The 12,483-nt window shown below is 47.6% G+C and overlaps 1 long non-coding RNA gene across 2 annotated transcripts; it reads right to left on the reverse strand.

Annotated features, from left to right (window-relative positions):
- Nucleotides 1-991: 991 nt before the first annotated feature.
- Nucleotides 992-11,873, reverse strand: LOC131913513 (uncharacterized). Of its 2 annotated transcripts, none has more exons than XR_009379907.1 (4): nucleotides 11,598-11,873; nucleotides 3,200-3,304; nucleotides 2,493-2,551; nucleotides 992-2,326 (listed from the first exon to the last, which is right to left on the reverse strand). It is a non-coding gene; the product is annotated as an uncharacterized LOC131913513 (long non-coding RNA). The 2 variants fall into 2 exon arrangements; XR_009379906.1 differs by lacking the exon at nucleotides 11,598-11,873 and adding an exon at nucleotides 10,046-10,098.
- Between the last annotated feature and the right edge of the window lie 610 nt (nucleotides 11,874-12,483).

A 12,483-nucleotide genomic window follows, 5' to 3' on the forward strand; every position in this document is an offset into this window, starting at 1 on the left:
TCAGTGGCAGAGGGGGTCAGTCTAGGTTGTGCTGAGCGTCTGGGGTGGCATGCAGGGCCTCAGCTTTGACCTTCCATGTAGATGAAGATTTCTGCTCCTACTGCAGCTCTTCTTGGCTGTGTGAACTTGTATGTGGCTCATGATTTTGTGACCCTCACTTCCTCCACTTGTGAAAAGAGGTGAAATGTTATCATCATCATCATCATCATCATCATCATCATCGTCATCTTCCTCCTCCTCCTCAGCAGCAGCAGCAGCAGTTTAAACAACAGAACTACATTATCTCATAGTTATAGGGACCAGAAGTTGAAGATTAAGATGCTAACAGTGTTGGCCTGTTTCCTGGCTTACAGAGGGTACGTTCTCACTATGACTTCATGACATCTTTTGTCTCATCACAGAAAGATAGAAAGATAGAGTCCCTTTCCTTGGCACCTCGATCCTATAATGGTTAAGAAATTAGGTGCCAAGTGTTTCAAGGCTGGTGCAGTGTGGACCTATGGTCTCATATATAAATATGGGGGGGGCACCAATCAAGTCAGTTTTCTTTAGTGTTGCTATTTAGATATTTTTGTAAATAGCCTGATTGGTAGAAGTGAGCAACCTGGAAATGGACTTGGACCTTTGCCCTAGAATATCCGCTAGCCTGAACCTTGAACTTTAAGAGATTTGGCTCCAAATCTCTTATTTCTCGTTGCCATGGACATGCAACTCACACAGCGCACAGGCGGACCCAGGCAGCGCTCCTGGTGTTACAAAATTGTCTCCCCAGGGTTTCCAGACTGCAATGTTCAATTTGAGAGTCGGCAGGAGTGACTAGAGCAAGCACGCTTCCGTGTTCTGTGAGTTGTGTGAGCAGGCAGCATCATGACAACACAAGGGCTTTCTTCCTTAAGGAAGCTAGGAGGTACCCCAGCGATTACCCTCCCACACCCCTTCCTGATGACCCCTTCTTTCCTCCCTCAAACCCCTTTCTATTCCAAGGATCGGCTTCCTGAAAGAACATTTATTCGTTGGCCTCTGTTACCATTTCAGCCCCTGAACCACATTATACGTGCCAGAGATCAGGAAAATATCTTTTCACTGCTTTGCCTCCACAGAATTCCGAGGCCACAGGGCCTGTCCACAGAAGCTCCATGATTTCCCAGAAAAGATTCAGGCCCGTCTATTTATAAAAGCTGTCATAGAAGAAATTCCATGGATCCTTTAGTTTTGCCACAGTATAAACAGGTTTCATGCCGGCTGGCTCACCAGCCTCCTGGGTTTCCACAACAGGCACAAATGAGCGATCTCTCTTTTTTCCTTGCTTCAGACGTCTCCCTCCACCTCACAGCCACCTACACGGAGACTCCAGAGCCCCTCACGCTGCCTGGCACACGCAGCTTCCTGAGCCCGCAAGGAAAGGCAGCCAGGGGGCTGCAGGTTTTACCAGTTGGCTTTCAGACCCGCTGAGAAGTCCTGGACTAACGGACTGGAAGCTTCTGGAAGGCAGGGTCCTCATCTGGGTCCCTTTTCCTCCAGTATACTCAGCAACCAGCTTGAAAGAAACAAGTTCATTAGTTGATTATCACTGGAACACTGATGGCTAAGGCCCAATTCTGAGTGAATGTTTAACTTTCAAGATGCCTGGGACCAAACGCATGTCCAAAGTTGTCCCAGGTTGTACTGACTGGGCAGATTCAAACACAGACCTGGTTGGTCACTGCTTGTAGAGCCCTCTGCCTTGGACTCCGCAATCGACGATGTGGCTAAAGGGATAAGAAGTCTGGCGGCCCCAGAAAGGAGAAAGGAAAGCAAGGAGAGGATAGCAAGGAAGAGGATTAGGGCAGAGGCGTGGCCGGGGTGGTGGTGGTGGTGAGAGCAAGAAACAAGAGGGATTGGAACAAGGGAGAGACAGAGAGCCAAGAGGAATGTCAGAAGGATGGTAGCTACCTCATGGCAGATAGCTTGGGCGGGCTGGGGGTGGGTCACTTCCCCGCACTCAGTTGCTTATGACCTGCCCCCTCACTTGGAATTACTTCCGGTGGCGCCAGGGCTCCTCTTGACCTGACGCCTCTGGGTCAACAAGCTAAAACAGTGCCGCAGGTAGAGGTCATCCGAGAGCTGCCATGGGCCAGGCCCACCCATCACCTCTGCACACCCTCCGTTGGCCAGAACTGACACATGGTTGCAGGAAATAGCTTAGTCCTAGAGTGCTTGCCTGGCATGTATGGGTTCCTGGGTTCCATCCTCAGGACCTTATAAACGGGCTGTGGTGGCGCAGACCTCTAATCCTAGTCCTAGGGAGGTGGAGGCAGGTGGATCTGAAGTTCAAGGTCATCCTTGGCTACATATAAAGAATTCCAGGTCAGCCTTAGGCTACATGAGACTCTGTCTAGAATTTAAAAAAAAAAAAAAAAGGCAAAGCTAACTACCAGGGAGACTGAGAAGTGCCTTCCATCTGTGTGGCCAGGGAGAGGAAAAGGGTAGATGATATTGTCATAGCAACTCACCTTTGTTACACATACACCTCACATGCTGTCATCCACAGTCCTTCTCTGTTTAGGTGAATCTGTAGGAAGCATTTACTTTCTCACATCTTCCTCTGGGGCCCCTCTCAGGTGATCCCTGGATGCCTCTGTGCTCATACTAAAGGCACTGCCCAATACTGGTCACACATCACACATACAACTGTCATAGTCTTGCCAGTCCCCCATATGCCACCCTAAAGTTCAACAACAGGAGCTATGTGTTTTGTCCCTCAGTCCTCAAAGCCTAGTCATGTCCGACACTTAGTTGGTGGTGGATAACATCTATTGAATAAAGGATTGGCTGTGGCTAGCATTTAAAATGCCAGGATCCTTGGCGTGGCCCAGAATGGTCATTTCAACTAAAAAAGGAGAACTACACAGAGAGTTGCCCAGCAACTCTGGAGTTTTGCTGGACACCCTCCCCTGGGTCAGGTCTCTCGTTAGGATCCTTAAGAAGGGCCTAAGTGGCCAGTATTAGAGACTTGGGGATAATGCCAATGACTGATTTAGACTCCAGACCACTAGCTGTCTTAAAGAGCCTGGTTAGACTTCCAAGGGAAAGTAGGCGTTTGGTCACAGCACCCCACAAGTGAGGAAGAGGGAAACAGATGCCCACTGTGTGAACTGGGCTGTGGCTGTAGCAGGCTTGGAAGGAGGGGGGCCTGCTGGAATAGCTCCTATTTACTTACCATTTGGGCATGCCAACAATCATATGGTGACACTCTGGTACAGCGCCTATGCTCCCCGCTCTGCTCCGAGCTGCTTTGAGTCAGGATTGAAGACAGTAAAATCCTCTTAACACAAGAGAGAAGGGCTGAGTCACCTCCAGGCCTGGTTCACAGCCAGAATCATTACCAGCCCTGAGAGTGAGAAAGTGGCAGCCTCTTTTTATGTGGAGTGATTGGCTGGAATCTCACTGTTACAACTTTTGAAGGAGAAATTATATGGCTCACACACCCAAGAACAAATAAAATGGGAAGGTTAGCCCATGAAGGGTGAGTAACTCTAGCAACTCTAGCCAGGCCCTCAGATTCAGGGGGGCAGAGCAGTCACCCACACTTCCTACTGTCTAGGAGGTTGAAAAGGGTCTGGTGGAGTTGGGTGTCCACAGCTTTGGGACCTTCCAGGGCCTCCCTCTACCTCCAGTCCTTGGGTTTGAGGTTGAAGAGGGTCTGGAGGAGTTGGATGTCCACAGCTTTGGGACCTTCCAGGGCCTCCCTCTATCTCCAGTCCTTGGGTTTGAGGTTCATTAGGGCCAAATGATGAACATAAGCAGATTTTATGACCTTCAATGGGAGACTTGACTTCTATACCGTGAATCACATCTTTTGAATCATGCCCTCACTTACATTCTGATGTTTCTTTTCCTAGTTGTTTTACTTCTTACTCATGTCTTTGGGGGGCCTTTGAAGGGGGCCTGAGGGCACAAGAACAGGCTGCTTAGGGGTATAATGGTCCAAGAACAGTATTTCCTAAAGGTCTCTGGGAAGCAGGAGCCATCCTCTCGAGAGTGGAGAAAGACAGAGATCTCTTCCCAAAGGAGTTGTAGGCATGCACATCATTAATGCTAGAAGTTTGCACAGCTCTGATGATCATGGTGGCAATGGCAGCTAACATCTATTAAAACTTAGAATGAATGCCCTGGGCCTAAATTAGAGGGCCATAGTGTGGGAGCCCATTTAAGTTTCCTAGTGGCTTTATCCAGCAGGTCTGCATGAAGAGGATGACTGGACCACGAGCCTGAGTACCAGGTGTTTGGAAAGGGTCTACACTTGGCGGTACCTAGCAAGGGGGATGTCCTTTGCTCCTCCCCTTGACATTGTCATAAAAAGCCCTTTAGAATAAAGTTCTGGGCTGGTGAGTTCAGAGCAGGCCCTCTCGAGGCTATCCTGTGTTTCTGTCTTTCCTCTCGTCGTTAGGTATCTCTTTCTAGCTAATATTTCTCACTTCTCTCTACTCAAGAGTACCCTGGGTCATAAAAGTGAGGGCTGGTCTGTCACACCATAGGACCCCCTTTAACCTCACAGTCACCCTATAACATATATTTTAGGGGAGGAAAAGGCTAAGAAATCTATTTCCAGAATGGAATAAGACAGAAGATCTCCCAAGAAGTCCCCACAAAGCTACAACCCTGAGTTCCATCAACCAAAGCGGGTTCTGCCCTTGGTGGCCAGAGCGGCTCACTCATCCACTATCATTTTGGTTTTCTGCTCTTATCTCCCTGCCACACCACTAATCCTTCTACCAAACTACGATCATCTCTCACCTCAGCCACAAGTGATCACAAACGCCACTGAGTGTTTCCCAATGCTGAGCACTGTTTAAACCACACCCCGACAAAACAGAGAGTCAGGAATCACAATGGGATCCAAGAGGTACCACTGCCGCTGGGATCACCAGTTATACATTGTGGCGACCCTTCTATGGTACCTCCATTCACAGAGCAGTGATTGAACTTGCTTGAGCTCACACTGCCTAACAATGGCAGAGACATGCTTCAAACCTGGCAGTTAGCCCAGAGCTTCTTACCTTTTATTAGTTCCCAGATTGACCTCTATGCTCTTGCCTTCCTAGAATCTTCGGTAGTCAATGATCTTTTTTATATGGCATGCATGACTCAAAACCCTCCGACAGCTTCCTATCAACCCCAGCACTCCTTGGGGCCTCAGGAAGCCCCATAGGATCCAGCCTCCCTGCCCATTTTGGTTTCCTAAGATCTTGCTGAACTTGTCACCTCAGGACCTTTGCCCATGCCATTTCCTCTGCCTCTGCCCTATACTTCTTCTGGATCCTTCATGAGTTCATTCATCAACTCATTAAAAACTGTCAACATGCCCCCTTCTACAGAGAGCTTTCTGTGATCTTTCCATGATAAGTAACTGCCAACTCTCACCTGCCCTTCATTCCTTCATCTTCCTTTGTCCTTCTTGTTGCACTTAAAATTGTAATTCCTTCATCATTGTTTTGGTGCATGAACTCTTGGACATAAACTGGGACTTTCTCATCCTCAGCAGTGAGCCTCCAGGGAGAGAAGAGCCCTTCACCTGGCACTTAGTGGGAGCTCAGTAAACACCAGGTGGGTAAATGGAGGTGCACTGGCCTGTTCTGGGTGCCTGGTCAGGTCTCAGGACAAGGGAAGAGTATGGAAAAAACAGGAGAGGATAAGAAGGTCGCTCTTGGTATTTCCAACCAACAACGTTTATTTATTGATTCGGAGTATGAGGTACGCGGCACATATCACCTCCTTCAGTTCTCACTGAAGCAGGTTAATGACTCAGGACAGGAAACAATGAGCCCACTTGTATCAATTCCCTGACTTGCTCTTGGCAGCAGGAAGGGCTCATTATTAAGGACACACACTGAATTGCTTGTCGTGGTGTGGCTCAAGCCACAGACTTTTGTGTTTACCCCTTATGATTCAGCTGCTCTATCCTATGGCCTGTTCAGTTTGTGTTCCTTTTACTATATCTCCAAGATAAAAGGCTTATTTCTACTGCCCACCATTTCCTCAATTCAGCCTTTAAACTCTCCTTAGTGTATCTGGTATGATTCATCGAATCCATGTGGCTTTCCTCTGTAAATGGCTCTGTCTGGTTTGGGGGGAAGGATCCTGAGCTTTTCTAAAGATGGCTTTCTAGAACATCTTTAGAAACTAAGATATAATTATATAACAACAAACAGCATTTCAGGCGCACACTGGAGCAGTGGCCCAACTGCTACAGGCTTAGAGCCTTCACTTTGTGCCAATAAGAAGAAATTCCCGAGGTCCTTATCCAAAAAGAAAATTTTTAAATGGTCTGTTTCTGTGCTGAGAAAGCATGAATGTTTTAGTAGAATAAACCTTCCCTCGGTTCCTTGTGCAGTAAGACACAGGCCATTCGGTTGGTTTGTGGTTAACCTGAATTTACACAATGAGGATGTGGCTCCCACTGCAAGTTTATGTCTAGCACGAGAGTCTTACCAAGTCTGGACTGTGAGCAGGACCCCAGTTTATGTGCAACTCTAGGCTAACAGCTCCCGTTATGCAGACGGGCAGGGGTGAGCCTGATGGGCCCCTCTGCTTCTCTATCTGTGCACCAGTGTAAGCCCCTAAATCCAGTTTGGGGCTACAGTTGCAATCCTAGGTCATATATTACAAGTTGCATGCCTCTAATCTGAAAATTGCATAAGAGACGCCGAAGAGATGACTCAGGGGTTAAGAGCACTAGTTCTTCTTGAAGAGGACCCAGGTTCGGTCCCCAGCAACCACATGAGAGCTTACTCCGGTCCCTAATTTCAGTTGGGGATCGATCATCTTCATCTAACCTCTGAAGCCACCAAGAGTGCATGTGGTGCACAGAAAGACGAGTGGGCAAAACACTCACAAACATAATATAAATAAACCTAAAACAAACAAGAAAAACAAAACAAGAAAACTTTTTCTTTTTTCTTTTTTTGGTTTTTCGAGACAGCGTTTGTCTGTGTAGCTTTGCTCCTGTCCTGGATCTCGCTCTGTAGACCAGGCTGGCCTCGAACTCACAGAGATCCACCTGCCTCTGCCTCCCGAGTGCTGAGATTAAAGGCGTGCACCACCACCGCCTATTGCATGAGGCTGGGGAGAGAGCGCTGTTGGTAGAGCGCTCGCCTCGCAAGCATGAAGACCTGAGTTTGGTCCTCAGAATTCATGTAAAAAGAAAGAAAGGAAAGGAGACAGGAAGGAAGAAAGCTGAGCATGGCTGCATGTGCTTGTAATCCCAGCACTGAGGAGGCAGAGACGGACAGGTCTCTCGGCTTGCGAGATGCCAACTAGCCAGTTCTGTGAGCCCCAGGTCCAGGTGAGAGACAATGTCTCAAAAAACAAGGCAGGCAGTGCCCGAGGAACAACAGCCAAGGTTGACCTCTGGCCTCCACACTCACACACATAAACTCACACACACACACACACACACACACACTCACACACACACTCACACACATGCTCACATACACACACTCACACACACACACATGCTCACACACACACTCACACACACATGCTCACATACACACACTCACATACATACATACTTATATACATACTCACACACAAATCCACACAAACGTACACACAACTTGACTTTTATTATGTAAGATTAACTATAAGTTATGCTTCTAAGGGATATATGAAACATTTATGAATTTCATGTTCAGAACCGGGTCTCATGCAAACATGGCAGAAACAGAAAATAAATGTCAACTGAAACACTTCTGATCTCAGGTATTTTGGTCAAAGGAGACTCGAGTGGAGTAGTTTAGACAGCGCATGGTACTGTGGGATCTAGAGGCTGTTTTCCAGAAGGATCCAGATTCTCAAAGGCTAACAATATTGAACAGCACAGCCCTAACCAGAGACACTTGATTTCTAGAACCAACGTCACTTCTGAGAGATACTTTGGGCATTTATTTCTCCTAAAAGGAAAGAGAATTTGCACATATTCCTGGACGTCAGTTCCTATCTCCACAGTGTCCTGGAAGAATTCTTTCCCTTGGGACCCGAATGCTAACTTGTTCCAGGTCACATGGAGAACGCAAGGAAGAGAGAATCTCAAGTGTAATCTTCTGAGTTTGCATTGCAAGGGAGCGAGGCTAATCAAGGCAAGAATAAGCAAAGCTGACCCTTTCTGAGGTCCAGACTTCCAGCATCAACAATAGATGTGAGTATCACAGCATACAAAGCATCCTCAGGCTCTTGTACAAGGGACTACTAGAGGCGGACTAGGAGGCCCCGGAAAGATGGCTCAGTGGTTATAAGCCCTTGTCGCTGCTTTTCCACAGAACCCAAGTTTGGTTCCCAGCAACCACATCAGGCAGCTCACAACTGCCTCCAACTCCAGCCCCAGAAGATCTGATGCCCTCATTAGTCTCCTCAGGCACCCACCTACACTGGCATAAACACATGCATTACACATAAATTAAAAAAATCAAACTATGCAGGTGGAACTAATGGCTAACAATTAAAACACCACAACTGGGCCTCTGAGAGGAGATAAATGGTCAGTGTGCTGTGGCAGCCTCAGAGAGCAAGGTAGAGTTCAGATTGACCTGGTAGCTAGTCTTCACAATGATGCTTTGAGTCAGCATGGCCACTGGGACCTGATAGTCACTGCACTCATGTTTTGTAAGACATGGGCACCCAAGAGGTGTGGACAAATAGTCCATCAATTTCACAGTCTTGATTGAGTTCCTCGGTGAATATGAGTTAGATCAGCAGTTCTCAACTTGTGGGCCATCAGAAAATACCTATTTCCAATGGTCTTAGGAACCCCCAACCATACATTTATTATTGCTACTTCGTAACTATAATTTTGCCACTGAGTGGTGTCTCAGTTCCTAAGAGAACCTGAGTTAGATACTTGACTATTTTATTCTTCTGAAATGCCTCATTCCCCTGATGGTCCCAGACAAATGGATGGTACAGTATACAGATTTCATATATAATATATGGATGTATATATATATTTATATTTCATATATTCATACATAAAAATCTTTGAAACTTGGGTTCTAGAGCAGTGTTCCAAGTTACTGCTTTCTATGGAGAGTGGTGGTACGCATTTCTAAACAGAGCACTTGGAAGGTTGGGCCAGGAAGATCTTGAGTTTGAGACCAGCCTGGGCTACATAAAAAGACCCTTCACAAAGGGTGAGGGAAGAACTCTAGAGTTGTTGCTTTAGATAGCAAGAGACTTTAGAGTAACGTTTACTTAGAAATATATTGTTGCAGTCTACGAAATGAAACTATCTTTACTCAATGATCTTCTCAAATTCTCAAATCACTGGTCACAAATGAAACCTGTGTGACTTAATTGTACTCCTGTGCACAAAGCATCATTCTATTCTTTTTCAGTTTTTCACGAATCCAGTCTTCAGTGAACACCAAACAAGGTATGTTTTCTGTAGTAAAATGAAGTGTATTCCCAGTCCCTAAGGCTCTTCATCTGGTTAAACACTAGGTGGGAAGAGAAGCACCGTGAAGGATGTGGCTGTCTGCCAGCCAGGGACCCCAGCTTCCCACTTTATCCCTCCAGAAGAGGTCAGCTTTCCAGCCGCCTGATCTCCCCACAAGGATGGTTCGGCCTCACCCCAGCAGTCCTGACCAGCCAGATAGAGCTGCCCTGCTCCAGGAGAAAGCTAGCAGGCTTTCTGTACAGGTCTCTAGAGCCTCCTCCGGAGCAACTTCGGCCACAGCTAAGCCAATTCAGAGGCCAACAAATTGGTTGTTGCCTGCTCAGAGTATTTCCCTTTCGGAAGAACAGAATGTTTCTTTAAAAGCTGGAAATGCCTCTAGGCTATCTCCATTGATGACTTCTTGTAGACTGTCTCTTATAGGATAACAGCCATTTAATACTGTTTTTGTTTGTTTGAAATAGGGTAGAAATGGAAATCTATTGTGTTATTCTCTTTCAAAACCTTTCCTTGACTCCCTACTTCCTCCACAGTACGGCCTGGGACCCTTAGTGTAGACTGAAAATTCTGCTATCAGCTAATTTAAAGTACTTTCCCATCCTTGTCTCTCACCCATCCAACTTCCCCGCCAGCGTTATCCGTCATGCACATGCGCACACGGTCTCTCTCCACACATGTGCACACAGTCTTCCTGAGCTCCAAAGCCTCTAAACTGAGGATTTTGCCTCAGGTTCTCTCTGCTCTTTTCTTGCTCACACTTGGGCTCTCTTTGGGGTGGCCTTTGGCCTTTCCTCAAGTTACTCAAAACATTATTCTAAGCACTCCTCAAAACCAAGTCCAAATGCTTCCTCTTTCCCAACTGTCCCCCAAACTCTTACTCCACCCTCACCTCATTTTGCCTCTCCTGGCCCATTCCTTAGAGTGACTTGTGTGACCTTCTGTGCTCCTGAAGGACAGGACCACGTCCACTCACTCTGCATCCTTCAAGCCCTGTCTGGGGTCTTGCCTGGAGCAAAAGGTCACTAAATGCTAGCTAGCTTCCACTCATGGTCCATGGGCCAGTGCTTGTAGTCTAAAAGTCATGCAGCTAGACTTAGCTGCAAGGGGAATGGGCAGCATAGCCCATAGCATGCTGAATGGCCATTACCCCACTGGGATCTCTAATACCGAGGGAGGGGAAGATGGCTACTGGCAACTTCCGCTGTAGGTGTTCAGTAACAACCCCACAGACTCCACATAGCGCCTTCTTTGCAGCAGACACTGCCTGCCCCAGAAGGAAAAGGAGTAAGGACCTGGAGGTGGGATGGAAGCCTCGTATGTCACCCACCCTGAGATGTGGGAGCTGACTCTGAGTCTCCAGCTTGCTTCAACGGCAGTTCTGTTTGCTTTACCAGGAGCCTGACAGATAATCTAACCTGCCAAATGTTTACTGCCACCTGGCTTTGGTAGACGGACCCCGGTGTGGATGCCCGCAGGGCGAAACAGACAGGAAAGCTGTTGAAGTCAGTGGTGAAATGGCCCCCGGCGCAATTTTCATTTCCTTCCAGCTTCCTGCTTCCTGGTTTCTCTAAGAATGCAGGACTTGTGGTCCCACTTGAGTTCAGCTAATATTTAGTGACCTTTTGCTCCAGGCAAGACCCCAGACAGGGCTTGAGTGGAGTGGACATGGTCCTGTCCTTCAGAAGCACAAAGGTCACAGAGGTCACTCTGAAGAATGGGCCAGGAGAGGCAAAGTGAGGTGAGGGTGGAGTAAGAGTTTGGGGGACAGTCGGGAAAGAGGAAGCATTTGAACTTGGTTTTGAGAATAATGATTTGAGTAACTTAAGGAAATGGCCAAAGGCCACTCCAAAGAGAGCCCAAGTGTGAGCAAGAGAAGAGCAGAGAGAACCTGAGGCGAAATCCTCAGTTTAGAGGCTTTGGAGCTCAGGAAGTCTGTGTGCGCATGTGTGGAGGGTGACTGTGTGCGCATGTGTGGAGCTGTCATCATGCAACAACCTTCCAACCTCTGGAATTTCTGTGGCCAAACTTCTTTCCTATGACAGAGAGCTACGCTTTGTGTCATAGGCATCCACAGCTAAGTCAGAGAGAGACATTTCTCACCCGAGTTCTTCCTAGGAAACCACTGACGTCATAGCATTTGTTGGAAAGACTCTAACGTCCTCACCTGAAGACACTGAAACGCTGGATGTATCAGTATCTACCCCATCACCTCTTCTGCAGTTCAGCTTGAGAGGTTCCGCTGGAATTTTGACCCGGGTCCTTCAGTGCGTGTGTTCCCTTGCAAGTTCTTGCCCTAGTTGACTGGAAGACCAATGTCTGGTGGGGTTGACACGAAAAGTTCTGTTTCTTATGGAGAGAGAGTTCGCTAAATGCCAGTCACTGCATATAGTCCCTTTATGTCTAAGGCCCCATGTGACTGTGACAGGTGTACATGTAAGGTCATGACCTCTTTGCTGTACTGAAGGAAGCCTGGGGTTCAAAGAAGTGAAAAGCTTGCCCAAGGTGACACAGCTCCTCTGTCACAATGTTGGATCCACGCCCAGGGTGGCCTAGCTCTGGAGTCCATGTCCTTGGTCACCCAATGAAGGAACACAAGCTGGGGATTACAGAAGTATTTCTCTGCCAAGGGTGGAAATGAAGCTGAGTGGTAAAGCATGTGCAAGAAAAGGAGGGGGAGAGGGAAGAGGAGGAGGAGGAGGAGGAGGAGGAGGAAGGCAGGAAGAGAGAGAAGAAAGAAATGCCTGGCTCACACTGTTGTAATCCCAAGATTTGAAAAAGTAGGAGAATTTTCGTGAGTTTGAGACCAGCCTGAGCTGTAGAGTGAAATTGTCTCAAAAACCAAAACAAGGGCTGGGAAGGTGGCTCAGTGGGTAAAAAATGCTTCCTGTGTGAGCCTGGTGGCCTGAACTCCATCCCCAGAGCCCACACATGAAGCACACGTGTCTGGAATTGCAGCCACTCTTTCAGGAGACGAGGGGTGGAGACAGAGACTCACTGGGGGCTCAGAGTTGGTTGGTGTGGAGTATGCAACAGGCAGAAACAAGGCAAAC

This window comes from Peromyscus eremicus, chromosome 6, assembly GCF_949786415.1.
Source record: "Peromyscus eremicus chromosome 6, PerEre_H2_v1, whole genome shotgun sequence".
NCBI classification, from domain to species: Eukaryota; Metazoa; Chordata; class Mammalia; order Rodentia; family Cricetidae; genus Peromyscus; species Peromyscus eremicus.